Raw genomic sequence first — 12,164 nt, forward strand, 5'->3', positions numbered from 1 at the left:
GTAGGTTATACATTTCGCTGAAGAAAGCGCTCAACACCATAGACATATACATACAGATTGCAACTCCACTCTTCAGACGCCTGCCGGACGCACTCGCGCACTTTATGAACACCGGTACGGTTGGAGAGTCCCCGCCACAATCTGGTAGGACAGTTGGTATGGAGGCCCTGGCGACTGACCCTACCACTCCCACCCAGTAATGGCCCCCCAAGCATGTCCTGAGGTGTGAAGATGGTCTTTGAAGGCTGTTTACAGTCTTCCACATGGTTTTCTGGTGTGAGAGCTGGGGACAACTGTTTTGGGGTGCCATACACTCGCCCGTGAGGTGTGAGCTCCCCCTCCCTGTGGCTTTCTTTCATGGAAAGCTGACCCGCAGAATCCCTCGCCCCGTTCAAAAATATTTCTGCGATTTGTTTTGGTTCTGGCTGGTGGGGCCTCAGCCATAAAAGAAAGATAAAGGGAGAGACTGCGGCATGGAGCGCAAGGCAGAGGGGGGAGAGCACACAAGGGGGGCATGCAGTCAAAGAGAGAGAGAACGGCAGCAGACTCCGGAGAGAGCACGCGCACAGGAGGGTTAGAGGAGAGAGACAGTCAAAGAGAAAGAGAAGCTGAGACAGGCAGTCACAGAGAGAGGCAAGCCAGGCAGTGGTTAGTGAGAGAGGCAGAGACAGGTAGTGGAGTGAGATAGAAGCATAAACAGAGGAGCGAGGCCAAGTAGAAAAGACAGGCAGACAGAAGGTCAATGGAAGAAAAAGAGAGACAGGCAGTCAAAGAAAGAAAGCGAGAGACATTCAGCGCAAGAAAAACAAGCCGGGGTGCCAACCTTCGTGTAGCGCTGTGAGGAGGAGGGAGGGGGGAGAGAGTGCGCTGTGCATACCAATGGCGACCCTCGCCCCGTTCAAAAATATTTCTGCGATTTGTTTTGGTTCTGGCTGGTGGGGCCTCAGCCATAAATGAAAGATAAAGGGAGAGACTGCGGCATGGAGCGCAAGGCAGAGGGGGGCTGTAGAGGGGAGAGAGCACACAAGGGGGGCATGCAGTCAAAGAGAGAGAGAACGGCAGCAGACTCCGGAGAGAGCACGCGCACAGGAGGGTTAGAGGAGAGAGACAGTCAAAGAGAAAGAGAAGCTGAGACAGGCAGTCACAGAGAGAGGCAAGCCAGGCAGTGGTTAGTGAGAGAGGCAGAGACAGGTAGTGGAGTGAGATAGAAGCATAAAGAGAGGAGCGAGGCCAAGTAGAAAAGACAGCGCTGTGAGGAGGAGGGGCAGCGGAATGCGTGCGAGGGGAGGAGAAGTGTGGCAGGCAGATGTGCGGCCTGGTGAGGGGGCGGGAATGCGAGCCTGGTGGGGGCAGGCGGATTAGGGAGATGCTCGTGCTTGTGTGGTCACGTGACCCGCTTTGTGGCCACGTGACCTCACATGCACCGTGAAGAAACGCCAGTGGTTTCACTAGCCGATCAAGCACTATAATTCTCCCCCATTTCCCATTGCTTCGCAATGGTAAAGGACGAGACCTAAAAAGGGGTAAACGAGTTGGAAAGGCCAACCGTCCCTCAAGTTCCTCTGTAGAAAAAAAGGGCTTTGGTAAGATTGTGGACTTGCCACAAATATACTAGTGCATTACTAATACATTTGTTATAAGGCAGCACTGCAAGAATACATAAAAGTGCTCAGTGGTTCTCTGAACCAAGAACAGAGGCGTTAATTTGTAAGCAGCCACTACAGTGGCACAGGCAGCAAAGAATTGCATGATGTATAATAAAGAAACCTAATGCTCCACAACTAATAAGTTTAGCTTTATTTTGTTTTAGCACTTGCTAACATGGTACTCAGAGTGTCGTTATAAAGGATGACATTTTTATTGAAGAAAACATTATGTGATTTGATATCAAATGTTGACAAAAAGTAAGATTTCTGATAAGAGCAGTCAACATAGAGCTTAAGTGAGCTAAAGAATCGTACAGGTGGTAGAACTTTGAGTTGAAGAGATTAATCTTGTGCTTTAAGAGATTCAGATTGTTAGAATTGAACCAATGCTCATATCCATTTTGCGCCTTTGTTTCAGAGTCTGGTCAAGTTTTCCTTGAAAAGAGGAAAGACTTGAGGACCATCGGAGGGATAACCCACTGTGACAGGCTGTGTCGATATTCTCACTTCTGGGCTGATTGTCTTTTGGTCATGGGCTGAGTTTAATTGGGGCGAGGGGCTATAAAGTGTGGAGCTTATCAGAGATCAATGTGGGAGAGAGGGAATACATTTGAGGGAACATCATGGATCAGTATGGGCGAGAAGGAGTATTACAGGAAATGAGACAGTGTGGAATGTCAGAGGGAAAAGCTGTGGGCTGTGTCTCAGGTAAGAGGGTGAAGTATGACACACACAGAGAGGTGGACTTTGTACGGACAGTGAACCAGCAGGTTTACTAGATGGCATTTGCTATGTGCAGGGTTGGATAAGGTGTATGATGAAGAGAATTCTCAATGTATGGCTTCAATACGAAAGGTGTTGGAGGAGCAGTAGAAGGCAAAAAAAGGCGGTCTTTTACAAATGAGTGAATAGTGAGTGTCTGAATATAAGAGAGACAGAGATTGAAAGTTAACGAAGATGGTCCACCGTGGGAAAGTCAATTATATAGGTGTTCTGATTCAATCCAAGGAGAGCTGAGAGGAGGTGAATCCCCCATACAGTTAACCAGAAAGTGGGTTGGCATGTTGAGGAAGAGCCTCTCATTGGGATAAGGACTCGCACTTGCCGGATGTAAGTTTGCAGAGGAAGACGTGGAAGCAGGAGAGAGTGAGTCTGACAGACAGGTCATTTCAGGACTTAGAGCAGGGGACTAACCCTTAACAGTGGGTCTGTAGCGAGGATGGTTCTCTAGTCAGGCAGTACCATGAGCCCGGAATAAGGAGCAGTGAAATGAACCTGGCAACTGAATATATTGGTAGGGTGACTAACTCTTGGTTTTGGAAGACGAGAGCTGAGCTTTTATCGCTCTGTAGGTTCATCACCAAGAGCAGAGATGTGGCCCTGAGCAAAGATAGTGGTGCGAGGAAGGTTCTCTAAATAAGATGGTTGTGTGAAGCCCAATTACTGGCACAGTAGGGTGAACTAAAGAGATTGGTGCCAAGTGAAGGTGGCTACCTAATGGCAGAGGAGCCATTATACAGAATGAAGTTGCCTACTTGTTTACCCTAGAGATAACCTCTTTCGGTGTCCTCACATTAATATAATGTTTCTTTTGCAATGCTGCAAGTGGGCCAAACTTAGGCGGGAGATGATTGTGCAGTGTTATTTGGATGCTGCTACCTTGCCTTTCCCTTTCCATACTGCCTTGTACCTCGGAGGTCCCTACTGAGGGGAGCATGGGTGGCAAAAGAACTTAATTTCTTCAACTACTTCCTTATTTCATTGATTACGCAAAGGTGTGTCTGTTTCGCACAGACAGGCATTTAAGTATGCAAAAAAAAACAGTTAACATTGCAGTCAATGCCGATGTCAAAGGCTGCAAATCTGTGTTGCTGAGTTGGTGGTACCTCCTTTAGACTGAGGTATGGCGTGACACTCCTTTTAGACTGACACCAACCCACCTTGACGATAACTGGATTCAGAACCATCTAAAGGAAGGAAGCAGCTGGGAATATGCCTAGTTCTCAGAGGGGAAAGAATCTCAGAGAAGCAAAAAACCTCCGAGAGTAGCCAAATTCGTCAGGGACAGAGGTAGCAAACTGGAACAGAGAGCTATGATTAGAAAGAAGAACAGGCTGGTTCTGAGCAAACAACCTGAAAGAACGTGGACACAGAAAGAGCTATCCTCTGTGTTTGGTCTGGTTTAAATACCTAGTAGTGACCTTGAAATAAGGATTCTGATGTCCACCATGAAGCTCTGGGCCATGGCTTGGAAAAGAACAGGGAAAAGACAAAGTTAGCGAAAGGCAAAAACCTTGACTGTATTCCCAATCAATGAACAGCAAGGAACCTCGCACACTGCAACTAGTAAACAAGCAAGAGACCAAGAACCTGGCCAGATCAACCCTACCTCCCCCCAGGTGTGTCTACAAACACGAGAAGAACTTTCCTTGCACAAATAATAAATCGATGTTGAAACCCAAGAGTTGGTTCTAGGATTTGCAGAACATTTGTGAGACTATGTATTTAATTTTAGTCCAGGAGAGATGCGGGTTTCGAATTGCAGCGGTCTGTGTGTACGGTTAAGTCATGGAGGTCAGTGGTGGATTTGGCAGGAAAAGTTCATGTTACTGTTATCTACGGATGGTTATTCTTAAGAGGTAAAAACTTGTATGGACACAGAGTGAAGTCGTCCATTCCTCAGGATATGTGATTTCCCATGGAGAGGCCAATAATTGAATTAAAAAAAAGAGTGTTGACATACTACTATTTTCTCCACCTCTATTGTGAGATACTAGATATTAAGTGAACCCTGACCCCCCAGCACTGATTAGGCATCCATGTTTCCAGTCCGCCAGTGTGGACCATAAGATGACAACGTAGGAACATATAACGCAAGTTACACCATATGTATTGTTAATATTATACGCTATTGAGGTGCAATTTGCCTGAAAATAGTGAAAGATGTCCTTTAAAACAGTAAGTGAAATACGGTACTATATTGTTCGATTGTCTTGAGAGAAAAAAATAGAAAAATATTTGCGAATGTGGTTTAAAATATAGAGTTTCAGATCAAACAGCCTTTTTCTTTCTTCAAAAACACACGTTCTGGGGCTGTAGAAATCAGACCTGTGCCGGCAGGGCAAACAAGTGGCAGTGATTGCAATTAGAATGTTTAGCTTTCATGAACATACTATTGATTAGACAAGAGGCAGTGATTATGCTCATAGATTGATGAAATTGTTGCAAAGAGGAGTGAACCCTGACTTCAATCTGAATGTTAAGATTTCATGAACATACAATTGCTCAACTATAGACATGACATAATTCTAGATTAGAGAACCCCACTGCCAGCACCGAATGAATTTATGACCTTGATTGCATTTCGAGTGTTATGAATTTTCTTGGCTTTCACAAATAAACCAACTGACAAGGAATTATGGCTAAGCTCAAAGAGGATGGAAGTTTTTCCTTATTAAGTAAAGAATGGCCAAATGTGAAGTTCTGCAAAGGCTGCTATTATGATGTAATCTTCATGCAATATGGAACATATATTTCAATGTGAAATACGTATTTGCAAACTATGGCATTTTTGTGCAGTAAAATCACCCAAACAGGACAGAAAGAAGACGGTGTGGGTCAGCCCCTTGTAGCCATTGGTTTTCATATGTTTTTCATGGTTTTCTATTGCTGGATGGATTGTCCAACAAGGCAAAGACATGTCGTGGAAGGGTCGATTGCAGTAGTATGCACTTGTAAAAAATCCACACAGAATTACCCAAAAAGCTAGACTGGAAACATCACCTTGCATGCTGTTTACATCTACCACTCAAATATTTTTAGATAAAATCCAATAACGTCATCCGGATGGCTGCCCCGTCAGTTTTTTAAGCTTGCACACAGTAAAATAGCTGCCCATCTGACTTTGGAAAAGCAGCTTTAGATGTAACCAAAAATATTTGATGATAGCATTATGGTCAATGTAACAGTCTAAAGGAAGACTCTTCACTTTGAAAGATATCCCTTCTCCCTACCACTCCTTGCTTTTCGGACTTCGAATTTGAACGGAGCCTGTCCATGAGACCAAACCCTCTCTCTCCATAAACACTGTATCAAACTGTAGCCTGGTACCTGCTAACTCGGGGATACTCAATATTTATTACTGGTGTAATCTGCGATCCGTATGTTGTAATGTTCTTTTCCTAAATAGATTTTCCTAATGAGCTCTAACACTTCCGGGTAACATCCACACTACATTAAATCGTATAAAGAAATACATTAAATATATGTAATTAATTAAATAGGCTGTGCGAATTTTCGCCACTTTGACATTAGAGGTAATGAAGAAACTAAGTTGGAAGAGCCGTCAAAGCCTAGAATCTTTGCAAAGCCACACTCAGGACTGTGTGCTCGGTTCTGTGAAGCTGGTGCTAGTGTTTACTTACAAGTGAAAGCTACAATAAACTCTTTACTGCACCAAGGCCTCGTGGAGGTGTCCAATGCATTACTTAATCCTAGGAAAGGCTTGATCAGTTAGTCGTTCACTGTGGCTCGGCACGACCGGTGACAGGCAGGGAGCGAGCGTGCAGCAATGCAGCCAGACCGGTGCGGCCAGACAGGTGCGGCCGGTGCCTCCAGCCACGTGAAGCCGAAGGGCTGGACTCAGGCATTTAAAGGACGGTGAGCCGGGGCGTGACCATGGCTGCTGGGCCCAACTGTATTCAGAGGCCAGAGTGACTCCATGCACGCGCAACCGTGAGCATCTAATACCGGATCCACAACGCCGGACTTCCGGGAGCAAGTCAAAGGTCAGGGGAGGTCCTCGGACCCATCATTCCGCACCACTTTCAAGTAGTTCCAAAGCACCTTGCAGACGTATGCATATACTATATATGGTATAAAGTACTCCCTGCCATACACTGTTAGGCTATTGCAAGTCACCGAGGAGTACCATAACCATGTAGAGGAATGAGGCCGAAGGCAGAGTTTCTTTAAAGGTTATGGAATTCCGAGGTGACTTGCAATATTCTTATCATGTACGCCAGGGGTACTTTATCCTATATAATAAATAGTCAGACCATCACCTTTAACACAGCTCACTTCAACCTTGGCGCTAGACTCTTTCATAAGAAAGAGCTTGCAAGTTTGCGCACATTTTCAGTAGCGCGCCTGTCTTCACTTCCTTGTATTCAAACCTTCGCTCGAGGGAGCCTTGGACTGCTCAGACCAAGCTAACACTGAGAGCAAAGTAGGAGGAAGAGAAAGAAGGAAAGCCGTCACAAAGGGAGAAAGCAGAGACCTGGAAGAGTGAGATAAATGGAAAGGGGATGTCTGGCAGTGGATTAAAGAGGTTTGAGATAGATTCGAGAATACCAGTCTTGGTTTTCCGTACGCTAGCGTTGAATTGCACTGGCCGCTAGCTTCTGAGCAGAGCTTTGGGAACCGCACTCATTCACTTACAAATTAAGCACTGTGAATATTGTATTAGTCTCATGCACTAACAGAATAAAAACATTCCTAAAAAGCGGTACATATGTGTTTGTTATTTGTATAGCTAACCTGGGACACAGGTAGCAGAGTGCAGTAGAAGGGTCAAAGGCCAGGATACAGTCAACACATGATGTGAAGAACTGGATAATTTGCAGACTATTTTGAAAATGTCATTAGAATAGTGACAAAGGCATTCTGCTACCATTGGAAAAATGTATGTCGGAACCACAATCCGGCAAAACCTGTCAATATATTACACTGCCAGCGGGCACTGTCATAGCGGTCACAATGCTTATATAGGGCAATACGTGATGTATATGCTTCGGCCCCTATAAACTCTGAAAACACGATGGGAGGAGGACATGGGGGCAACCATACCCGAAAAAGACTGCACAAACATCCTAGAAAGGGTGCCAAAGTTATCCAGAAATGCCTGATTTAAACTGATTAATATACTACATCCTTCATAGAACATACCTTAACCAAGGACATATCAATAAATATTCCATATGGTAGCTGTGGCTAACCCGAAGTGCGAGGTGGTAGAAGCTGAGCTTAAACACATGATATGGGACTATCTATTCCTAGCTGGTTGCTTACTGGGAGGAAGTCAGGACAGTGGTCCGGAAACCATCTCCAGAGAGGTTCCCTGCTCGCCTAGCCACTGCTTAATGACCTGGTTTCCACATACCTCCAGAAGAAAAGGTTACAAGCAGACTTCAAGACCTGGCATTCATACTGGCAAAAAGAGAAATCACAAGACACTGGGAGGCACACAGAGTGTAAGGAGCTTGAGAGGTGTGCTGGATAGGAGGGGGAAGGCCTGTCAGAGAGGCTAGGAGAGGATTGCACTCAATTGAGGTGGCACAGGCCTGGAAGACACTAGTAGATTGTCTAAAAGAACCAGAACCACAGTCGCATGGCCAGACCGTCACCAGGGGTGGGTGGAAATCACATGCCCCAACCCCTTAGTCGCACTGAGAATGTATGCAGAGGCCATATGCCAACACCCTATATCACATGAACCCAACCTCTGAAAGACACTATTGGATACCTGGAGTGCTCTACTCTGCCGTGAAGGACTACCCGACCACCCGAAGCATGAAATGCTTCTTCTTGCATCGAAATAGTCATTCATGGAGGATGGGGGCAGAAGAGGGGGGTGGGAGGGTTGAGAAAGTTGAAGGAACTTTACATTTTAGATGTAGAACTGTAAGTGTGCCATAAGGCGCTGATGATAAAAATGTAATTGTGGCATGCTGGCGATAAATATTTCAGGAAAATCTGTTTAAAAAGAAAAAAACCTTTGAAAAGGTCATTACGCAAATTAACATTTTACGTTTGACTAAGTTTTGCACTTAATATCCCATACTGAAAACGTGTTCTTTTTTGCACAAAGTTTACTTAAGTGCGAAGCACAAGTACAACATACTACGGGCAATCAGCCATAAAAAGATATATGCGGTACCTTTACACTGATTTCCAATACAGAGTTCAATTCAATGTGGGAACGCATCGTTCAAGGGAGTACAACTTGACTGCAGGAGCTAGGTGGGGTGTAGTGCCCCTATTACAAGTCATGGACCCACAATCCCCATATTTATATAAGCAAACTAAAGCAAACTACGTGAACCTTGACAAAACACCTACTTACCTCTCTCTTGGTGCGCAATAATCCTTAACTGTAATCAGGGTCGGATTGGGATCACAATTTGGCCCGGGCACTGACGAAAAAAGTGGCCCACATTCAAGGGACGTGGCCACATTTAAGGGGTGTGATCCACATTCAAGGGCTTTGGCCCGCATTCAAGGGGCGTTCCCTTTCATGAAACACCATTTGGTTACTCTTTGAGGTCTAATTTGTAGAGAAATATTTAGTAAATTAAGCCCAGAATCACAGGTTGTTGAGCAGAGGCTGGGACTCAAACTTGAATCCCCATCTCTGCAACTCTGGCGTCAGGCCACATATGCCTATGCACAGACCAGAGACATTTTACGGCCTGGTGGGCAATGTGGGCTCTGGCCCAGGGCCCCAGCTTTTCAGGGAGCCCCCTGATAGAGCCAGCTCTGTTCTGCAGAGAATCTTGCCCTGACCATGCATACTCCTTAAACAGATTGTTTTAAATACCATTTTTTTAAATGTATTTTTAATATGGGCGATGAGTAAGAACCTATCACAGAGATTTTGCAGAAAAATGTGTTTAAGTTCCATGCAACATCCATAAAAAAAATGTCTTTGAGATCAAACAGGCCATCACATATGAGAAATGGGAGGATGTCACTTAGATTATTTTCAGTAATTTTAGTGAGCTGCTACTGTGTTGTAATATTGAAAATACACGTCAATGTCCTTGAATATTAGATGTAAATACATTAAGAATTTGGACAAGTATGGTAGTGCTCTGTCCAGTGACCAGCTGAAAGAGGGCATCAAAGAGCTGAAATTGGATCATAAATTCAAATCTGTTCCGAACAGGGGCCCAAAAATATATTTGGCCCAGGGCCCCCAAAATCCTTATGATGTCCCTAGCACAGGCAAGGAATTTAAGTGGGAGGATACTGTTCTTGCCCAGGACACAGGGCCAAGGTGAAAATGGCCTACATGCTGAGCAACTAAAAAAACAGCAAGGCCCCTTTCTGTCACAAAATTATTCGAGCCCTCCAGGGAAGGAGCACCTATTACGCAGGAAGCCCCTGCTATTACTAACCTACTCAGCCCCCCCCAGACCTTCAGCTCAAGAGCACATGAGCAGCAGTAAGGCCCCTGCAATTAGTAAATTATTCAGCCCTCCAGGCCTCAGGGCAATGTCCTGGCAGGGGAGCACAAAACACAGCTGCTGGGTCATCCAAGTTAGCCAGGGCACGTTAGGTTAGCCAGGGGGAGGCGGAGGTGAAGATGGTGCAAGTTGCAAAGATCACCTGGCCCCCACAGCGAGACCCATTCTTCCTTGCCCACTATGCCCTGAATGTGCAGGGCTGTGGGCGAGGTGTTAAAACTAACACTGTTTCTGAGCTGCGTGGGCCCCAGGGGGGCCTGAGGTGAAAATGGCTCAAAGGCCTGAGCAACACCTGGCCCCCAGGGAGGCCGATTTTTGCAGACATTCACCCCCTCCCCAGCCACCCTCAGCGTGATTGCTTTGCAGGGCAGGGGGTGAAGGAGAGGCCACAGCGGATAATCGATGGCCGCACAATGAAGCTGCATTCATTTCTCTGTCTCTGTCTCCCTGCGCTCTGTGGGCCGTTTTTTTCCCTCCCCTTTCCTAGTCCACAGTGAGCACTCTCTGTGGACTGGGAAAGGGGAGAAAAAAACCGGCCCACAGAGGGCACGAGGACACCGGCCCTTCGGCCCATGCCAGAGTGCCCGCAGTGCCAATCCGCCCCTGACTGTAATGCTGCTCCACGTCCAATAATATTTATAAAATTGACTGAGCCCCCCACAAACTCATTTGCTTTCTGGCTCAAGAACGCCAACATCACCCCTCGGTGTATTGTTTCACGTCATATTGAAATGTTTTTTGATACACATTCGTCTGCTGCATTTATAAGCACATACACATATTGAACCATATCTCTACATCTGCACAGGAATGGATCATATACGAGGCGAGGGCGAGAAGCACTTGACGTGTGTAAAAAAAAAACCAACACGGAGGCAGGTGCGTGACTAGTACTTTGTCAACCATGTGTCGGAATCTCTGCGCACCAGTCCGCCTCAACTTCTGTCGAAGGCAAAGAAGACAAACTCCCAGGGTGCGAGGTGTCGACTGGTGGCTGTGGAGGCAGGTTGTTCCGGGTGCCACGGCGCGTTTATGGTAACCCTGGTGATGGGGAGGATCTCGGCCCCTGTGCCTGCTCAGGATCGGGGGGGGAGGATGTATACTTCCATAGGAATGTGCCTCTTCTCCGGTACCCACGGGGTCCCGGGTTGCCCGGGCAGAGGCACGCAGGGTTTCCTAATATTGGCGGTCGTTGTCCCTCTTCAGACGCGTAGGGCAGTGCTTAATTTGTAGGGTCGCCCCTGCCCTGCATACCTTTAGGGGTACCCCTGCCCTTTCCGCGCGCACAGCGCCTACTTTTCGTCTATACACCCCCTCACCACGCCGCTGCGGCAGGGACCCCCTCACCTCAGACAGCTCCGCAGACACCGGACCTTGCACTCAACTTCCAGCTCAGAGTAAACTCTGCGCCGGCTGCAGGCGAGCCCCGCCCGGGCAATCACCGCCGAGAGCCCCACCCCCGGGAAGCCGGGGCCCCGCCCTCGTGCGTCCTGTGGTCGTGAGCCCCGCCCAGCTCCGGTTAACCAGCACTAGAGGGCCCGCTCCTGTGCGCCTCTGTGCCGCGGCGCTGTGTCTTCCTCAGGGTAACTTTCGCCCCTCTGAGCCGGAGGGCGGGGGACGCCAGGCACTATCTATGAGACTCCTGCAGTCCGTAAACTCCAGAGCCGTCCCATGCAGCGGGAGGCCTGTCCCTGTGGATCTGAGGTCCTCCCGGGGGCTGTTCCACTCCGCCCCCCGAATCCTCGGGCCCACCCTTCTCAGGATGGGTGTCACCAAGATTGTGCGCCTCATCGGTGAAATGTCTGTCTCTTCCTCAGCCCGGTTCACTCCTAGTTGGAACCGGTATTTCCTCATTCCCACACAAGCCCTCCATTTCCCGCCCATATGAGGCCTGTCAGACGAGGGAACCAAAAGCAGCCCAGAGGAATTGAGTACATATATCAATCTACAAGACTGCCTGTATCACCCATACCTGGCGAATAAACTTAACATTTCTGGAGGCTGTAGACCTTCTAGTAATGCGAAAATGTACTGCTTGAGCCCGCCACCTTCAAAAGTGAAAGCACAATGGCCTCAATCCTTCTCAGGAAATGGGTCAGAATCTGGAACTCGCTTCCTCCACTACTCCGTACCACCACCTCTACCCAGACCTTCAAAATTGACCTCAACTCTCTTCTCTTCCAAAGACACTTCCAGAACTAATATTTCTCTTACTTACCGGTAATCACATTCCTCCTAGTCCTACTCTTGCTTCTCTCCATTACGCAATGAT

The 12,164-nt window shown here is 47.1% G+C and overlaps 1 protein-coding gene across 1 annotated transcript in view; it reads right to left on the reverse strand.

Annotated features, from left to right (window-relative positions):
• The window catches only part of MANSC1 (MANSC domain containing 1), a 126,498-nt gene extending 114,969 nt beyond the window's left edge, over positions 1 to 11,529 (reverse strand). The window contains exon 1 of the mRNA XM_078673501.1: positions 11,240 to 11,529. The gene's annotated coding sequence lies outside the window, so the exon portion shown is untranslated. The remainder of the gene's footprint in view (positions 1 to 11,239) is intronic.
• Positions 11,530 to 12,164: the final 635 nt, after the last annotated feature.

The sequence above is a fragment of the Lissotriton helveticus genome, chromosome 1_1 (genome assembly GCF_964261635.1).
Source record: "Lissotriton helveticus chromosome 1_1, aLisHel1.1, whole genome shotgun sequence".
Classification (NCBI taxonomy): domain Eukaryota; kingdom Metazoa; phylum Chordata; class Amphibia; order Caudata; family Salamandridae; genus Lissotriton; species Lissotriton helveticus.